Below are 12,672 nucleotides of genomic sequence, written 5' to 3' on the forward strand. Positions count from 1 at the left end.
AGTGCAAAAAGAGAAAGAGAGATTTCAGAGGAAAAAGAAAAGGGGCTACCCCTTCCAAGAGATGTCAAATCAAGGTGCGAGATGGACCAATTGAAGTATAGTTTCCAAAGTTAAAATCCCCCCCTATAAAAGTCAAATTTTAATCAACTTAGGGGCTTTTGGAGGGCTTTTGAAGCCTGCAAAGTGGAGTTCTCTGGCAAGCTAACCCTTTGTAACTTTTTTCTTGAAAATGGCCAGAGTGATGGAGATGCAAACCAATGTACATGCCTTCTGAAGTCTAATAAAGCCATCGTTGCCCCCTCTGGCTGTTGTTTCCCCTCCCCCCCTCTCTTTCTCATGCTCTAGTGTTTCCTCTCGGTGCTGACAGTGTGGATGTGTGTGCCCACCCGGACCGACGGTGTTTGGTGTGAGAAAGTGAGAGTAAGTGACTGTGAGCGTGTGTAAGGGTGGAGACAGACCGTGGAAGTAGGTGTGCTTTGTGTGGTGGGTTTGTGGAGTGTGTGAGCACTGGAAATTGGATAGGCAATGGTCTGCTAGTGTAAAGTGTGTTTTTGAAGGTGTTTTCCGAGAGGATAGGGGTGTTTTGGATACCATGAGCTATAGAGAGGCCCTTGTGTTTGTGTCGGGCGTGCTCCCCCATTCCCCCTCTCCATCGGGTGCATTATGTTAGAGCTATTGAATTTTATTAGAAACTTTTAAGACAACTTGCACACTTTTTGGAACCCAAACGTTTTGTGATATAGAAATTGGTTTAACTTATTCATTATTCTTTTTCCTTCTCTCTCTTACTCTATTCTCAACCGTCTATTTTATTTGGCTTAAAGGACTTTGAGCAGATTAGAATGTTGTACTAAGAGTGACCTTGGTTGATATGGTGCAATAAGTTACCATGCCTCCTAGAGGAAACATGGTTGCTAACACAAATGCACCTATTGTTTCTCAACACACCATCATTGATAGAGACATTGATGCTATGATTCACAAGTCTCAACCTCAAAAGTTTAGCGAGAAGGCAAAGATATGGTCAAAGTTCTTGAAGATTGGATTGAGCACATGGACGATTACTTTGATTTTGCTCATTCATCTACAGTAAACAAAGCTATTATTTCCAAGTTCAAACTAAAGAAAATAGCCAAGCGTTTGTGGAGAGACCATTTCACAAAATAAAATCTTGAGCCTAATGTAGCAACTTGGGATTATCTTAAAACCTAGCTCAAGAAGAACTATTAGAATAAGGTTTATCATTTAGACCGTATGAATGAGTTTCTTTATTGTAATCAAGGAACCACAGATTGAGAATCATGCTATCAATATTTATTGACCCTTGTTAAATTATGCTCCAGCAGAGATGACTCAAGAGGTCAAGGTAGCTTGATTTGTATCAGGGTTACATAATCCTATGAAGACTAGACTCCATAGCCTTTGTCTTACCAACTTTGTAGATGTCCTTGATGCAGGAAAACCCATTGAACTAGAATTATCCAATACTGAATAGAGGAAACCAGAACCTGCTCTTGTTTGTGAAATCAAAAGGCCTCGTCCCAAGGAGGAACAAAGGTCTGGAAATCCACAGCATTGAAAAGAGAGAATATTAAGTATGAAGGCCAAATGAGATCATTTGTGTTCCACTTGTCTTGATCCTGACCACCATCAATCCAAAGATTTGTCCATTTAACAATTCAAGCTTCACAGGATTGGTGGACAATATGAACCTAGGAGCTTCAATCCGAATCGGAATTTCAAAAATTTTAGACCAAGGCCATTGTTAGCGGCTGGACACACCCTATGGAGCTCGGCGGAATATTATTTATTCTTTGAGAAAAACCAACATTTGACCTTTGTAAATATTAGGGCTTACTGAACTGTATCCCATTTTTGACGTTTAGATTGAGTAGATGGTTAAATTGGAACATCAGGGTTTGAGATTGTAAGGTATTTATACCACTTTTGACCTTAATGAAAAAACCTTTTTTATTTTTAAAAAGTTCTGTCTGTGAGTGAGCGTATTATGTATGAGAGAGAGTGAGAGTGAGAGTTTCATCTTGACGCTACGCACGCAACGGTGGTCGGAATCGAGTGCGGAGAAGTTAGGGTGTTGACCTCGACGAGAGCTACGCGCCGATACCTACATTGCGGGTGTACGGTCAGTTTTGCAAGCTCGACCTATGAGATTCATCTGGTGACTTGGTGAGCATACGTTATCCGTTTTCGCATTTCAGCATATCCACGCGTTCGCATTGAGTAGAGCTACACATTAGGCACTTTAGTTTTTGGAAACGACAACTTGCAAATTTCGACCAGACATCCTACGTGATTTTGCACCGGGTGTTTAGGGTTGGGATTTTGGTTCATGGACCTTAGGGAGAGTGACCTATTGGTGTTAGTAGGGTCTCCTTCAAGCTCTGTGGCGTTTCGAAAACGTTTGATGGGTATTTGGCTCTTGGAAGAATTGTAGGAAATCTCCTCTTAAGCACTCTTGAAGGCTGTAGCTTAGACATTGGGTAGAGACCTCTGTAGGAATTAGTCGAGAGTTGGTCGAGTGTAGATTGACACCCTATGATTGCTTCCATACGCCTACTAGTCAACCTTCATCCTTAGCTGACAAATCTTGTTAGGTGAGTTCTCGTTGTGCTGACGTCCGTCGCGGCGTATCCGCCAACATTGGCGCCGCTGTCAGCGGGGACGAAAACCCTAGGTAGGTGACCAAGACTAGTCCTTGAGGATAGGGATTCTCTGGCCTTCCAGAGTCTCATTTTACATTTAGATAGGATCAAAGGGTGGAGGACTCTCTAGGTCTTGGGAGGAGTCTAGGGAGCGTGTGTCTGGCCTAGATCCTTCAACTTAGGTAGACTAAGGTAGTTTTAGGTATTAGTTGAGTTGTGGTGTAGAGAGTAGGAGTTAGAGTGGTAGATGCGGTGAGAAGAGAGCTTGAGAGTCCGAAGAGGCCTGGAAGCAACCAAGACACCATTATCACCATTTCACATGATAAATAGGAGTAGGGTAAGTAGGACATCATGATTTATGATCTGGAGCACTTCATCATGTTATAATTGCTGTTAAGTTCATCACAAGGTTGTAAAAGACACAAAAGAGTGTTTGAAAGCTGAAGTGAAGTTCAAAAGTTGCTGTGAGTGTTTTGGAGAGAGCTGTAGAGCATTAGGAGCATTTATGTTAGGAGAAAATTAAATTTTAATCCAGGAGACATCCTACGCGTAGGATGTCTACAGGGTGATGTGGTGGAAATTTTGAAATGCTGAGTTGACCAGTGTGTTCAGAAGGTAGGTTTTACCCTATTTTCACCTAGAAAGTGGAAGTTTGACCATATCTTGACAAGATAAGGCCAGATAGACAGAAATTGCCAGACATCCTATCCAAATTGTGCCAAGGAATTATTTTAAGACTAAAACCATAGGATGGCTGCATGAGCGTGATCTGCATGATATATTGAGTGACTGAGAAAGGTTTCATCTCAATTGGGTGAGAAAATTGGGTTTTAAGAAAACTTTAGTATTTTTGAATGAAAAAAGGCTAGAATAGCTAAAATTGGGGTCTTTTGAAATCCAAACTAAAATCTAAGCATAGCACTGGGATGTTGACATCAAAAGGAACCTGTGGCTCAAGTTTGGGGTCAAGCAGGCCATATAGACATCCTACGTGTAGGATGTGTTCTGTGTGATTTAGCACTCCAAACTCATCTTTGAGCATACCAAAGTGATCAGCACCTTAAAAGGAGTCTGTAACTTGCATTTGAAGCTATTTTGAGCAGTTAGACATGCTACGTGTAGAATGTCTAATGCATGAAATTGAAGCCAAATGCTGACTGTGGGCACAACAGGGTGTTGCATAGCCTGAGGCAAGCCTCCTAGTCAATTTTGGTCCAAATTGGAGTTGATTTGACTGGTCATCAGGCTGCTGGAATAGATTTTTGTTCCATTGACCAACTTGTAGGTGACCAAATCAAAAAGTAAAAACAGCTGTGGACTCATCACATCAAGGGGGATCTACGGTGCAAAAACAAGACAAAACAGAGCAAGAGACATCCTACGCGTAGGATGTCTACTGGGGCTTAGTAAAGTGAGAAATTGACTGAGGAGATTGGGTGATGTTCAAGTTGACTTAAGCGTTCCAGAATTTCTTTCAGAAGTGAAATTGGACCTTGTTTGACCTTTTGATGGAGCAAAGACAGAATTAAGACTTTCCATGTAAATTGACCAACATCCGAGGAAAATACAGTTCCAGATTAGCAGACCTAATCCAAAACATCAGAAGTGTATAAAATACAATATTGGTTGATGTTAACCCTCCAGTTATACCAATCATTACTAAAACCACCTCTAGCGGTTAAATGCTTTGATTCGATTGCCAAAATTAAACGCTTGTGTACAGGTATATTCAGCGGCAAAGCAAGAAGTCGTGCAAAAGCTGATCCTTTACCAGGTGAGGGGTTGGATTTGTGTTGAATTGCATTGCTAAGTTTGATGAATTTAATATCAGGAAGATACATTCTTAGAGACCAAAAGGTGGCAGGTGATTAGGGTAGCTTAGTGTCCACCGAAGAGAGTGTAACTCAGGCAAGGCTAGATCCACTAGCACCGATCATTGAGGAGGGTAGTGATACGGACACTTCATCCGATAAGTCCTTCTTCATGATGGGTAGTCAATAGCCAGGAGGTTTCTCCAATGAAGGAGAATGCTAGGAGGAAGCACATCCCTAAATCCTTTGAATGATTCCAAGTTCACTATAATCTTCTTAGAAGGAACAAACTCGAGGGGAGCCCTAGTTTATTCTAACTATCGAGGACGCAAGTGTATTTGTATTGAAGAAAGGCCGGCTCAGAGACTGGAGATAATTCGAGTCTATGGTGATGGAGATAGATTCCGAGACGAAAAGGGGAACCACTATCTAATGGTTAGTAACCCTGAGGATTACAACAAATATGGAGATAACGTGGCAAAAGGAAAAATGGTTTCAGAAACTCAAGAACTGCCTCCAAACATTGATCGACCCGGAGCTCTTTTTATGTATGATAAGAAAACAACCAGGGTCTCAACCTATAATGAGAATGTGGGGATTTACAAGCATGAGAGCGAGGGAATAGTCTCTTACTTTCATTGCAAAGAAACCTACCCAAACAAATTAAGCAAAGACAAAGTTCTTTACTTATTCTCTTATGAAATTTCTATGGGGAAGGATATTTTTTTTGTTGATAGGTACGGGCGAGAATACAAACGTATTCTCCCAGAGGAGGTAGAAAAAGCAACAGTTTTAGAAACATCAACATATGCCCCCGAAGAAGTGCCAAGACTCACCTACACCCCTAGAAAATCGACAAATCCCTTTTCAGAAGAGTATGACACGACCTCACATTCTACCCGACAACAGACGTTCAACTACCAAAACCAACCAGCAACTCAGCCATCATTGCAAGCATGGCTTCGACAGGGTGCAACATTAAAACAAGACCGAAACCAAGATGGTTATCCCACCGCACGAGGGCTAAGGTATTTACAAGAACCACAACTCTATTCACAGTATCAAGGCAAGAGTAAGCCAAAAACTCAAGGGTCAACAGAGCCTGGAACACCACCCATAGAACGAGTTCGAAGAGATGAACCATCTCTTGCAAAAACCGTCAAAAATTATGGCTTATGAGTACCATTGGGAGAGGAACCTGTCCACTATCGAAGGCCAGAGGAGGTATATAGATTAGGATGAGGAGATCCAATGATGAGATTTGTAGACTATCGTGGAATTAGACCTTCTCAAGTGCAAAAATGGGTAAACAAGAAATACATGGGAAACAGAGATCCTAGAGATCATGTAGCAGTCTTTGTGCATGTAATTAGAGTTGAAGAGGTGTTAGACTTCCCTACCCAATTTGCAGGGTTTGGACTAACCCTAGAGGAGGATGCAGCTACTTGGTTTGACTCTGTGGAGCGTGGAGACTTTGAGTCTATGGAGGAGGTGTTTGACGAATTTATTGAGGAATTCTCACAAAGGGGGATAGCTCATAATACAATCTCACAAATCCATAAATTCAAATAGAAAGAAGGGGAATCTGTGCGAAAGGCATCCCTACGACTAAAAAGATATATTAAGATCTGCCCTGTGGAAGAACTGCAACTCAGTCCGGACTTATGCTTATATTTATCCAAGGACTAAGGAATGCAGATCTCCAGAAGGACTTACATATGAAGAGGAGCACGAAGTTAAATTAGTTATTTAAGGATGGTCTTTACCTTGTAGACAATTGTGCGGTCTACAAGGAGGGTGAATTCAAGGATCTTGACAACGATTCATCCTCACAACAAAGTGGAAGCAAGTCTGCTAAGACAGCACCGAAAGGAGAAGTAGTTGTAAGCCAAGAGAAGCTTGTAGAGGAAGTGCTAAAAAAGATTAACCTGTACACCAAACCTGAGGCTAAACAACCAAAGTGGTGTGCTATTGAACAAAAATGGACAAACCATGTGACGGAGGAATGTTATTATAACAAGGGATATGTGAGAGAGAGACCTTATGCTCCCCAGGCTCAGGTAGCATCTCCTCAAATTCCACCGATGTCTAGGTATCAAGAAGGCAACCTACCAAGACCTGTAGGTGTAGAAAGACCACAACCAGTGTTGGGGCGGCAACCACCCCTACTAGGATTACGACCAGTCGGCATAAGATACACGCCGTAACCAAACCAGAGGAGAAGGATTTTGTGCCTATGCATGCATATTACGAAGATCCCAATGGATATGCTGCAAATACTGTCTATTATCCATCGGAAGAACCCGCAACGCCAGAACCATGGAGCATGATAGGAAGTGGAGGACCACCAACAGCTGCACAGGCAGCAAGAGAAGGAAGATATAGCTTGGATGAACAAACATTGTTGTTCATAGCCAACGGAGGCATGGGTGGGCAGAGACATGCATACCAACAAAGAGGAGCTCAAGGAGCACCTCAACAGCCTAAGGGACCCTGATACAAGTGTGGTGGAGACCATTGGCTAAGAGACTGTCCTCATGATGAAATCATTAGAGTCAACGCATATTGCACCGAGTGTGGAGTTACTCATTTGATTCCTGATAGCCCTAAAAACCCGAGCAAAGGAGCCAAAACTACCTTGAACATGTTGGAAGCCATGCCTTCTAGTGGAGGGTCAGAAAATAAGACAGTAATACCTATTCAGGCAGTGATACAAGCCCAAGCTCAAAGAATGATGAATGAACCCATAATTGAAGAGCCAAAAACCGATGCCCCAAGTTCATAAATGAAAAATCAGAGAATCACTTGGAAAGCTAGAAAGGCGCGTATGAAAGCCAGGAGAGAACGAGAGCAAACGGCTATACCCGAGGAGTTAAAACACACAAAAGATAGATTAGAGAGGTTAGAGGATCTAGCTAGCCTAAGCTCACACATTGCGGCAACCATAGTACACAAGGAAATAGCGGAACCCAAAAGTGTAGGATCAGGAGGATAAGTGTTGGCAGAAAAGGTAAATGAGCAGTTAGACGTTTTTTAAAAGCCTACGAAGCCAGACTCAAGAACAACCAAACCCAAGAGCAAACATGGATAACTTATCCATACGCCGAAATAGAAATGTGTCGAAAGATGATTGAAATAGCTCAATCCTTGATAGAAAACCCGCTTGGTAAACCTGCAAGTTGGCACGAAGTACCAGCTCCAACCCCTATCAAACCAACTTTAGAGAAACAAGTAGATACGAAGGAGAGATTCACGACTACCTCTGAGTCTAGGGGAGAGCCTATCATAGTGCCAAATACAACAGAAGAGACAAGTGATGGGTTCCAACCTAAAACATAAGTAGAAATGGGTAAGGATTGTAACGGTCTAGATGACCTGTGAAAGAAAATCTGTGATGCCAACGAAGCTAACAGGGTGAGTTACCACATAAATAGCACGAGAAAAGAGAAAAATGAGATCTTACCTCCTATTGAAGATTTGAGGCAAGATCACAAATGAACTTTGATATGCATTCACAAGGGGGAGACCAGGGATCAATTAGTTCAGGGCACAACCAACTAGACTCGATGAAAACTTTACCCTCTTACCTAAGGGAGTATGAAGCCAAGTTTGAGGTGAGAGCAATCCCATCTCAAAGGATTTCTTCTAATAGAGTGATGGATTCACAAGGGATTGATTGAGTTATTGTCCACCCTTGTGGCATGCACAATCACATTAGCCGAACTCTTGAAGTTACGACCAAACATGTGGACCACCGTCGGAAAATTCTTAGAAAAGTTGGGAGTAAAAGATCCCACCTCGAAGCTTCAAGAAGGGATCAGAGAAATGGACAAGCCTCAACTAAACACTAGGCCAGTACCTTTTAACAAGGTTGGAGAATATTGCGAGGGAGAAGATGGAAACACCACGCTACCAATAGAATTCCAAGGAGTAGTTTACAAAGCTATTCTTGACAATGGAGCAGGAGTCGCTATCACCACCAAGTAAATCTGAAAAAAATGGGAAAAACTGGATTTGAGAGCTACCAGAATGAAATTGAAACTGGCAGATGGGTTCATGGAAAATCCTCTAGGACTTTTAGAAAAAGTAATTGTCATCTTGTGCGGAATCGAGTATGAGCATACATTTGTAACAGTCGATTTTGACAAAAAGAACAATTACGAGATCATCTTGGGAAGACCATTCATGAGACAATTAAAGATGGTCCAGGATTGGGGTTACGACCACATATACCTCAGACATGGCGAGAAAACAACCAAAATACACTTAAAATACCATAGTTACAAAGATGTGAACCAGACACCAGTGGAAGAGTTTGATTAAGCTACTTTGACAGGGTCCGAACTCCTAGCATGGTTAGGGCAAAAAAAAAGAGCTATGGATCTGCGGAGCTTCACATTGTGGGAGCTTAAAAAGAGACAAATGCATCTTAGAAAGAGCTGTTGAGGACAAGGATTATATTCTGGAACCTTTTCCTGAAGATGTCTTAGAACCTCTGGAATGGGAACACATACTAGCAACAACATTGGGTGTACCATTACAAACAGCCCAACGACAAAATTTTGTGATAAGGACGGCTATGATGTGCTACCCTATTACATGGTAAGCCTTATACCAGAAGGAGATGAGATTGTAGAACCACCAGAATAAAAAGAGTTTTATAACTCCTCTGAGCATCTGGAGGTAAATAACGATGCATATAACGAGTGTTTAGACAGCTCAAGCGAGCGTGGGGAGAAAACAGCGTATATCAAGTTTTATGATTTTGCCAATCAGCACCCTAGACGCCAGGAATGCTATAGAAAAAAACAAGCAGAAAACAAGAGAGAACCCTATGCCCAGGATAAAAGATGAAACTCAAAATCTAATGCTTGTCAAAGCAGAGGATTGTGCAAAAGACCAAATATCATGAAAATTCTCAAAAGTTCAAAGGGAACGAACGCAAGAGGAAATAAAACAGGTACGAAAGGCTAAAAAAGAAACAAAATCAAAAAAATCTCAACAATGAAAACAAGAAAAAGCAAAAGACCTAGAGTGGACCAAATTGGAGCATAAAAAGAAATACCAAGAACTAAAATGGTCATTACGAGAGGTATGGACGACTGAGGGAGAAAGTGATGGTAAGGAGGAGTTAGAAAAAGAAAACATGAATGTACCATCCCACTATCAAAAATTCACCATCCAGGACATAAAAATTATAATAACACCACCAGTCAGGGAAAGAACAAACCAGGAATCTTATGATGGACTGGAAAATGCAAAACGGATAGACCTCGCTGCAACAGGTGAAAAGCCTCAGCCGGTCTATATAGCAACTGATTTAGAGCCTGAAGAAGAAGAACTGCTAACACAACTTCTCAAGAAGTATAAAGATGTGTTTGCATGGTCCTACAAAGACCTCAAGGGAGTTGATCCATTGATATGCTAACATACAATTCCTTTGAAATCAGATGCCAAACCTAGCAAACAACGTCCTTACACATATAATGACACATTTGCTAAATGAATCAAAGAGGAGATTGACAAGCTGATGGATGTTGAATTCATCTACGAAATCGAACATACAGATTGGGTGTCACCCATTGTGCTTGTTCCCAAAAAGAACGGAAAATTGCGAGTGTGTATGAACCTGAAAAAAGTAAATGCAACCACCATAAGGGATAATTATCCCTTGCCAATCACAGAACATGTACTTGAGAGGGTGGCCGGGAAACAGGCTTATTTCTTTCTAGATGTGTTTTCAGGGTATAACCAACTGGCAATTGCAATAGAGGATCAACACAAAACATCATCTGCCACAAAATGGGGAATATATGCGTATAGAGTTATGCCTTTTGGCTTAAGTAATGCCCCAACGACCTTTCAGAGGTTAATGACTCATGCGCTCAAAGAACACCTGAGAAAATTCTTAGAGATATATATGGATGATCTTTGTGTACACTCTCTTCTACGAGAAGAACATATTGACCATTTACAAAAGGTATTTGAGAATTGTAGAACATATCGAATCTGTCTTAGCCCAGAAAAGTGCATTTTTATGGTTAGACAAGGCCGCATCTTAGGACATATTGTCTCAAGAAATGGCATAACCACTGACCTAGATAAAATCAAAGTCATAGTAGACTTTCCCAGGCCTACTAATGTGAAACAAGTGCAATCCTTCATGGGACACTACGGATATTATCGAAGATTCATATATATGTATGCAGTCATTGCACAACCTCTGTATCCTTTGTTAATCAGTTTCGACTGGACTGAGGAGTGTGAAACTTCATTCCAAAAGCTTAACACTAGGTTGGTAATGGGACACTTTTATGTCCTGTTAAGTGACCATTTTCCTTGAATTATGTCAAGAGTTTCAAAATGGATTTTGAGGTGCTATCTATCTAGATATTTGTCTCGTGAGCTGAAAAAAACTCGACATTTTTTTGGAATACCAATTCCATCTTTAACCTTGTCCTTGCACAACATTTCACAACCTAAACTCTGTGAAAAAACGGGTCCTTTTTTTTGGCTTTTTTCAACTTTTTGCAACTATACCACTCTAGAATTCATTTTTATGAGGTCTATAATGCTAGAGAACTATCTTTAGTAGTCCTCAACATGTCCTGATGTTTCTAGGGAGAAATAAATATTAAAGTTGTAAGTTATGACCAAATTACAAAAATTGTCAAATCCTGTTTTTTAGCCAATTTTAGCTCTTCTATGATTTTTAGATGGATTTCATGATATCCAAATGCATTTTTTATTTTCTATGTCGCATATTGTAACATAAATCTAATACTCCTTAAGTTTTGGGGCATCTAATACCCTATTTTGCATAGTACACAATGATGCTTGATTTTTTCAATTATAGAAGAAAACAAAACATTCTAGTATATCAAGTATAGCTTTTTCAATATTGTTAGTTTCTTGTGAAAACTACATGCATTTTGTAGGTAGTAACCATATCTAATCATAAGGATCAAATTTGGCTAGATATTGAATAGTTTATATAGGATTCTACAACTCATAATGTTGAACCCACTTTTTTCATGTTTGCTATTTTTAGCACTTTATCTTTGTCTCCAAGATTCCCCTTGGTAAGAGATGTATTATTCTTTTGACATGGTCCATGGATCCTTATGAACATAAAGGAAAATAGGGAACTAAGAAAACATGCGTATATTATTTGTATTGAGTGTGGCTATAGAAACTTTGATGATAGGTTTGTAGAATGGTAAAAATTCAACTTTTTTGTACCTAATTATTTTGGCAAAACAAAAAATAGTGAGTGAGAAACAATCATATGTTCTAATCACCAACCCATTGAAGTTAACTAGGGAATTTATCTCAAGTCCTACAAAAATCCCTAATCTTATTTTTATGCAACAAAATTTAAGAAATGACTGTTTTGATGAAAATGCACTGGTCCATCAACTTTGGAGGCTTGGTGTGACCAAAAGATGAGAAATTTTACAAGTTTCTTATTTTTTCCATGTGTAGTAGTCCTTGACCTATAACCTCATGAAAGGATTTTACAAAATGAGTGGATCTACTATGGTTTTGGAGGTTTTTTTCAAAACCCTAAAAGGACACCTTTATGGCCTGTTAGGTTACCAACCTAGTGTTAAGGAAAACCTTGTATCAGCACCTGTACTTAAAGCACCAGATTGGGAAAAGATATTCCATGTTCACATTGATGCATCTGCATATGCAATTGGGAGTATTCTGGCTCAACCTGGAGACAGAACAATGGATTTCCGAGTTTGTTATGCAAGCCGACAGTTAAATAGTGCAGAAAAGAACCATACAACCACGGAAAGAGAGGGGTTAGGAATGATTTATGCTGTAAAGAAATTTTGGCATTTTTTGCTCGCAAACAAATTTGTATTCTTCACAGATCATCAAGCTCTTTTATATCTGGTAAATAAACCATGCAATACTAGGAGAATTGTATGCTGGTTTATTATATTGCTAGAGTTTGATTTTACAATGGTGGTCAAAAAGGGTAAAACTCATCTACGGGTGGATCATCTTTCAAGGTTGCAAAACGGGGAAGCTCCTGAAGGAGTAGATGATGACATACCTGATGCGTATCTTATCAATATTGAAATGATACCCAAATGTTCTCAAGAAATTGTTAGCATTCTTTCCTTTAGAGGTAGATTTGATAACAAGGAAGACAGATCCAAACAACAAACAATTCGACAAACAAA

This window comes from Adiantum capillus-veneris, chromosome 11, assembly GCF_014529385.1.
Source record: "Adiantum capillus-veneris isolate H3 chromosome 11, ASM1452938v2, whole genome shotgun sequence".
In the NCBI taxonomy this organism is placed as follows: Eukaryota; Viridiplantae; Streptophyta; class Polypodiopsida; order Polypodiales; family Pteridaceae; genus Adiantum; species Adiantum capillus-veneris.